This window comes from Lagenorhynchus albirostris, chromosome 10 (assembly GCF_949774975.1).
Source record: "Lagenorhynchus albirostris chromosome 10, mLagAlb1.1, whole genome shotgun sequence".
Taxonomy (NCBI): Eukaryota; Metazoa; Chordata; class Mammalia; order Artiodactyla; family Delphinidae; genus Lagenorhynchus; species Lagenorhynchus albirostris.
In genome coordinates, this window is record NC_083104.1 from 66,538,407 (window position 1) to 66,546,062 (window position 7,656).

Below are 7,656 nucleotides of genomic sequence, written 5' to 3' on the forward strand. Positions count from 1 at the left end.
TCTGTGCTATTTTTTCTTAGTTTGTTTGCCTTTTTATTTGTCAATGGTAATTTTTTTTGTTCTTGCCATTCATTTGTTTTCTTTAAAAATTTCTATCTGGTGGATTGCCTCAGTCTTTTCTTTTATGGCTTCTAATGCTTTTTGATATGGCTGGAAAGGCCTTAAATGCTCCAAGAGTATTTTTTAAATTATCCAATAATTTCTTTTGGCATTTGTTCAAACATACACAAAAGTAGAGAGAAGAATAGAAGGAGCCAGAGTTACCCTCATCAACTTCAACAGCAGTCAGAATAGGGCAGGGCCAGTCTCATTTCACCTACGTCCCACACATTCCCCCATCCCTTGACTATTTTGAAGCAAATTGCAAACAACATATAATTGTACGATTTTTTTTAATGCTGAAACTTTTGATCTGGAATTATTTTAGAGTTAGAGCTCCAACTTTGTTTTCTGCAGATACCTAACCCATTCTTCCCACAGTTTACTGAATAAACCATTGTTTCTCCATTGATTTGGGTTTTTTTAAGTTTATTTTTTAAACATATTTATTTATTTGTTTTTTGTTTGTTTGTTTATATTTATTTTGGCTGCACTGGGTCTCAGCGGCAGTGCGCGGGATCTTTGTTGTGGCATGCGGGATCTTTAGTTGTGGCACGCGAACTCTTAGTTGCGGCATGCATGCAGGATCTAGTTCCCCAATCAGGGATTGAACCCGGGCCCCCTGCATTGGGAGCACGGAGTTTCACCCACTGGACCACCAGGGAAGTCCCTCTCCACTGATTTGAAGTCCCTCTCCACTGGTTTGAAATGCCACCATTATCATACAATAAATTCCCATATATAGTGAGTCTGTTCCTTTCTATTCTTATTTATTTATTTATGGCTGCGTTGGGTCTTCATTGCTGCTCGCGGGCTTTCCCTAGTTGCAGTGAGTGGGGGCTACTCTTTGTTGTGGTGCGCGGGCTTCGCATTGTGGTGGCTTCTCTTGTTGTGGAGCACAGGCTCTAGGCTCACGGGCTTCAGTAGTTGTGGCATGTGGGCTCAGTAGTTGTGGCTCATGGGCTCTAGAGCACAGACTCAGTAGTTGTGGTGCATGGGCTTAGTTGCTCCGTGGCATATGGGATCTTCCCGGACCAGGGCTTGAACCCGTGTCCCCTGAATTGGCAGGTGGATTTTAAACCACTGCGCCACCAGGGAAGTCCCCCTTTCTATTCTTTATTTTGTCCCATCAGTCCATCCATTTATATTTTTGCTCCAGTACCATGCAGTTCTGATGGATGTAGCTCTACAATATATTTTGGTGTTAGGTTAGACATTCCCTAAAAGATGCTTTGGGTGTGGGCCTCCCCTGGATTTTGAAGACATGGTCTGAGAATGAGGATCTGAGGTAAGCCATGGTGTATACACTCAGTTTTAGCCATAACTGTGCCCTTCAACACTTTTGCTGGGATAAGGTGAGGCATCACTCTGGCAACCAGAGACTCGGGTCCAAGTTCTGTCTTTGCCACTGAGAACTGGATGACCTTACCCTGAAGAGCTTCTGTGGCTCCCCATCAGCTCCAGCTTTCTCCAGTTCTAAGATTGTAGGGCTAGGGCTCCTTGGGAGTACCAGGCAAGATGGTGAAAGTGTAACCAGTGGTCACTTTGACAGGAAGTCCCATAGATTAACACAGGAGATTGGCTCCTCGGGGAACGGAAAGAGTGATTAAGCAAGACTCAAGACTGTTAACAGTTCCAGAGCTCGTGGGCTCCTGGAGGCAGTTGTTGCCTCATTACCGGGTCCAGGAGGCACGGGGCTGCATGCACGATTGGGAGCCTCTGAGAGGTGGGAGCTACCCTGGAGTTGCAATGCTTCTTTTCTTTGGCGGGGTGAGGATTGGGGAGGGAGCTGTGGTCCCCACCCAGCTGCTGGAACGAGGTGCAAAGGGCTAAGCCCTTTTCTCATGAATTTGGACCTCTCTGCATCTAGCAGAAGGCACTTGGGCAGGAGACTTGAATAGATTACCTACCCTTAAATGGCCATGTGACCCTGGGCAAGTCACCTGGCTTCTCAGAGCCTCGGTTTCCCTATCAGGTTAGTGGGGGGAAGGGAGAGGATAAATATACTAGGAGGTCTCTGAGACCCACTGACATGGACAATTTGGGTTCTGTGACTATCACTATTACTTATAGTTATTGTAGTAGTTGGAGTGAAGAGCTTACCCAGTTCCTCAGCCCTTTGGAGAGAGAATGATGGAACTGGGAGAGGCCCTAAGGCAATCACAGATGCTGTGATTCTGTCCCTGTCCCCTACAGCATCCTTCTTACAAGACTCTCCCCTTCCTGAGGGAAAGCCTGTGGTGCCTGCTTGCTGAACCGAATCCTACAGTGGGGAGCTGATTTCTGGGATGCCTGGGAGCAGGATTCATTTGCCCTCAAGTCTGGCCTCAAACTTTATACGATTTCTTGGGCGAGGAAGTGGGGAGAGGTAGTAGTGCTGGGGGTGCGTGTATGTATGTGTGCTCCTGGCCAGGATGAGGTTTCCCACTGTTACGAGGATGAGGTAATGATGATCAATAAGAGGAATGTGGGGACTTCCCTGGCGGTCCAGTGATTAGGACTCTGCGCTTCTGCTGCTGGGAGTCTGGGTTCGATCCCTGGCTGGGAAACTAAGATCCCACAAGACACAGCACTTGGCCAAAAAAATAATAATAATAAGGGGAATATGGCAGAGGAGGGGCCTCTGAAGGAGGGCTGCCCCTGCGGGCTGACTCTGAGGGTGTTGTTCTGAGTGACTCTGAGAGGGCAGGGACCTTCGTAGACGCCAGCAGCCGTGAGGGGTGTCCTGTCTGACTGTGAGAGTTGACCGTGAGGGCGGTGTGTGTGTGTGTGTGTGTGTGTGTGTGTGCGCGCGTGCACATATATGTGCGCACACACATGTACACACGTGAGGACTGACTGAAGGACGTCCCCATTGTCTCTGAGTGGCCATACCTGGCCATGATGGGGGCATAGACTGTTTTTAGGCGCACGTTGCAAAGCCGTGAGGGGGCAGTCCACTGTCCCTGACTGATGGTGACAGGTGTGTTGAGACAGAACTGGCGGTAGGTCACCTGCTGCCTTTCTGCCCTAGGCCTCCTGACAGGCAAGGAGGGGGCCACCAAGTACCCTCTAGGGAGAGAAGGATTGACAGACTCAGAGGGCTGATGCTGAGGCCTTTGGCATAGTGGGGACTGGTGAGGTGTCCAGGAAGTGCTGCTTTCTTACAAAGTGCCAGGGGACTGATGGAAATAGGGTGCAGCTCGACTAGGAACTCCCGGACAGTGATGTCAAGAGCATCCCATGTCCTGCGATGTGGTCGCAGGGAATCTATTTCGGGATTCTAACTCCCTTCACTTGTGGGAGCCTGACAGACTCAGTGATGTGACACCCACATCACAGTAGACTCTTCCCCCAGCACTTCAGTTCTAGAAGCTTCCGCACTGGGAATCTTATCTTGCTGTCTCATGTGTGTGTTATCTCATGTGTGTGTTATCTCATGTGTGTGTTATCTCTGTCAACAGAAGTACACGTGGAACTTGAGTTCCCAAGTCTCATGACCCGAGCAAAGCCTGCCCATTCTGCCCTGTTCCAAAGCCCTGTCCCATCATGGCTGCTCTGTCAGGTGTCTGTGATCCACAGAGGGGCCTCCTGTCCGCCGAGGAGGTACCTCTCCAAGGAGTGGTCTTGGAGCAAGTCTGTCCCATGACAAACCAGGAGAGTGGATCTGGTGCCAGATTTGCTTCTGACATCATGGCTTGGGCAGGTCTCTGCCTTTCGGAGCCTACCTCCCTGAGTTTCCTCGTCTGCTGAGTGGGGATAAAGCGTATCTGTACAGCACCCAACTTTTATGAGACGCAGATGGAATTTCACCCTCATCCATGTTGTCACCACAATTGTCATGGCTAACTTAACCCAGTGGTTGCTGTTTTCGGGGCATAGCTGTGAGCGCTTTACATGGATTATATATTCAACAGATATTTGCTAAGCGCCAGCTGTATGCAAGGCACTGTTCTAGGCATTTGGGATAGAGCGGTGAATGAAAGAGCAAATTCCTTACTCCCATGAGGCTTCTGTTTCAGTAAGAGGAGACGCAAATTTTACCAAATAAATGAATAAAAATACTCTATTCTGGGAAGGGGACAAGCGCTAAGAGAAAATAAGGCCAGGGAACTTCCCTGGTGGTCCAGTGGTTAAGAATTTGTGTTTCCACTGCAGGGGGCATGGGTTCAATCCTTGGTCGGGGAACTAAGATCCCCAATCAAAAATAAATAAGTAAATTAATTTAAAATAAAAAGAAAGTAAGTAAAGCCAGAAGGGAGGTGGGCTCTGCTGGGAATGGGAAGGGGTGTTTCCACTTCAATTGTCTCCTCTCATCTTCACAACAACACTGTGTGGTAGATATTAGTCTCATGTTCCAGTGAGGAGACTAAGGCACAAGGATGTTATGTGACTTGCCCAAGGTCACACAGCCAGTGAGCGGCAGGGCTCAGGAGGCAGAGTCTGTCTGACTCTAAAGCAATGGGACTATAAGTCACTGCCTCTCTTGGCCACTTTTGCCACATTTATGGGTCAAGAGGGTGGGTTGGACTCTCTTCTGGTACTGACACTCAGTGAGTGTTTCTTTGGTTACAATACACAAGGCCCAAGGCCGAGCCCACTGGAGGGTCGTGGGGTCATGGACGGAGGGAACTCCCCTCTTAGGGGGATGGTGAGTGAGGATGGATATTGACCTCTGGGTGTGGACAGATGCACCTCAAGGAGGGGTGTGTATCTCATCATTGTTTCCAGGGGCAACATTAAGGGTGATGAGGGAGTGGGAGATACTAGCAGAAGGACAGTTAGATTTGTGGAGGAAATTCTCTATTCTAACCCCTGGAATCTCATTCTTGGCTTCCCCCCCACCGGTGTTTTGTTTTTGTTTTTTTGGCCAAACCATGGCTTGCGGGATTTCAGTTCCCCGACCAGGGATTGAACCTGGGCCCCGGCAGTGAGAGCATGAAGTCCTAACTACTGGACCACCAGGGAATTCCTATCTCCCCTGCCTTTTATTAAGAAATCTTTCAAATCTACAAAGGAGTTGAGCAAATAGTTCAATGAATGCTATTGGACAGATGGCTAACAATTTGCCCCATTTACTCTCCCCCTCCCACCCACACTTACGTCCTGTTCATTTGCTTATGTATTTATTTAGAACCATTTGAAAGTGAAATGCAGACATTATACACTTCAGCATGGATCCCGTAAAGACAAAGAGATTCTTCTACACGATCACAACACTTGTACCACACCTAAGAAATTCCACATTGCTCAGTGAATATTGTCTAATATGAAGTCCATATTCAAATTTCCCCATTTGCCCCCAAAATGTCCCTTATTCCTACTGTGTTTTTTTTTTTTTTAATTAATTAATTTATTTATTTTTGGCTGCATTGGATCTTCGTTGCTGTGCACGGGCTTTCTCTAGTTGCGGCGAGTGGGGGCTACTTTTTCGTTCCGGTGTGCAGGCTTCTCATTGTGGTGGCTTCTCTTGTTGCAGAGCATGGGCTCTAGGCGTGTGGGCTTTAGTAGTTGTGGCATGTGGGCTCAGTAGTTGTGCCTCACGGGCTCTAGAGCACGGGCTCAGTAGTTGTGGCGCACGGGCTCAGTTGCTCCGCAGCATGTGGGATCTTCCCGGACCACGGCTCAAACCCATGTCCCCTGCATTGGCAGGTGGATTCCCAACCACTGCGCCATCTGGGAAGCCCCCTACTGTTTTGTTTTTTGAAGGGAAATCCAATTAACGATTGCATAATATATTCAGGTGCCATTTATCTTTATTCTCTTGAATATAGAACAGTCCCCCTGCTTTATTTTTTCTTTTACGACACTAATCTTTTTTTGAGTCTACTCAGTTATCTAGTAGAACAACCCGCATTCTGAAGGACAGTGTGTGTCAGCGGAGGAAACAGTGAGTAACTGAGGGTCCAACACTTGCCCAGAGCAAGGCTGGGTATCATGAGGCGATCCAGGGTTAAAACTGATCTCTCCTGCCCTGGAACTCACTGCTAAATTATGTCACCTCCCCCAGGAAGTCCTCCCTGATAGGCACTGGCGAGTTGTTCCTTTCGCAGTGCTCTCACAGCACTTGGCATACAGGTCTACTGCCCCTTCCACACTGTGCTGTAATTAATTTTGTGTCTTCTTCTGCATGAGGTTATGTGAGTGCCTCTAGGGGAGACCAGGAGTTAGTCCACCCCTATAACTACAGGGCCAGGGGCTCCACTTGGGTATGTAGGTTGTGTCCCGTACAAGGGTGCCTGACCAAGGGGGTGAGTGGGGACTGGAATCCAGCCCACAGTCCACTTGCCAACCCGTGGGCCCTGGCACTGGGCTGCATCTGCCCAGAGGAAGGGGCACTTTTCCTAATTTGCCTAATGGAGCCTCACACGTCACAGCAGCCTCGTTTTCCACTGTGCTGGCATTCGGTCGGTGCTCAGTGAACAGCTGTTGCTTAAATGCATGCTAGATCTTGGGAAGGGTTTGGGCAGAAGAGATGTTCTGGTAACTGTTCTTTGGGGGAAAGAACCCCTGACTTGTAGCATTTGCTGATTCCCATGGTGTAAATACTCCCACAGCGGGTGATTGCAGGCCGCTGATTGGGAAGAGAGGTACCCAATTGGCTCTTGCAAGGCTCTAATGTGTGCCTCCAGCACACCACTGTGGTTTTACATCTATAATCTTAAAGCTGCATCTGAAGCAGACTTTGAAGGCCCCGAGAGAGACAGAAAGAGATATGGAGAGAAACAGGTAGAGAGAAAAAGCAGAAAGGGAAGAGAAAGAGGCAATAACTGATAAGGAGTCAGAGACTCTACTTCACTTTTAAAGTTTGGGGCCTCCCCAAGGGTGAGGAATTGCTTCATTGAGGTTCTATGCAACCTGTGTGAAGGAACTTGCCCAAGGGGAGGCTAGACCAGTGGCTCCAGACCCCTGCAATGAGCCCATTGTCCCTGAGGCAGAGTCCACGATCCCTCCACTCAGCCTGCCTGTGACCTTTGACCCCAACAGGAAAAGTCCAGGGTGGGTGTAGTGCTCTTGCTTCATCAGTCCCTTCACACATGCTGTTCGCTGCTTCTAAATCTTACCCGCTTCCTTTAGAGCTTGGCTCAAGTCCCAGCACCTGCAGGAAGCTGCCTATGTGCACATCAAACCCTTCCCACCCTATACAGGTTTACGTGCCCCAGACTTATTCTCACCTCCCCCTCGCCACCCCCCACTAGGACCAGACTCTACTCCTTCCAGACTCCAGCCTCCTTCTCTCTTACCTTGAGGTCTCACCTGGACGAATCCTTATCCATCAAAATCCTTATCAATGGACTGACCTTGAGTGACAGATGAAAGTAGCCCAATTAATGAATTTGACAACGCTTACTTGAGCACCTACTATGTGCTAGGGAGCTGGGAGCAGTGTGGACCGAGGCACAGAATAATATTCCTATAGGGGGAGCCCAGAACATCATGGGGTCACAGATAAAGGGGCATGAACCCTGCTTGAAGCATGGAGGAGCTTCAAGGAGGAGGTTAGACTCTAAGGTGAAGGGGGAAGAGGTATCAGCTAGGCAAGGGGATGAGAGAATCAGGGAGGTTTGGGGCAAAGGG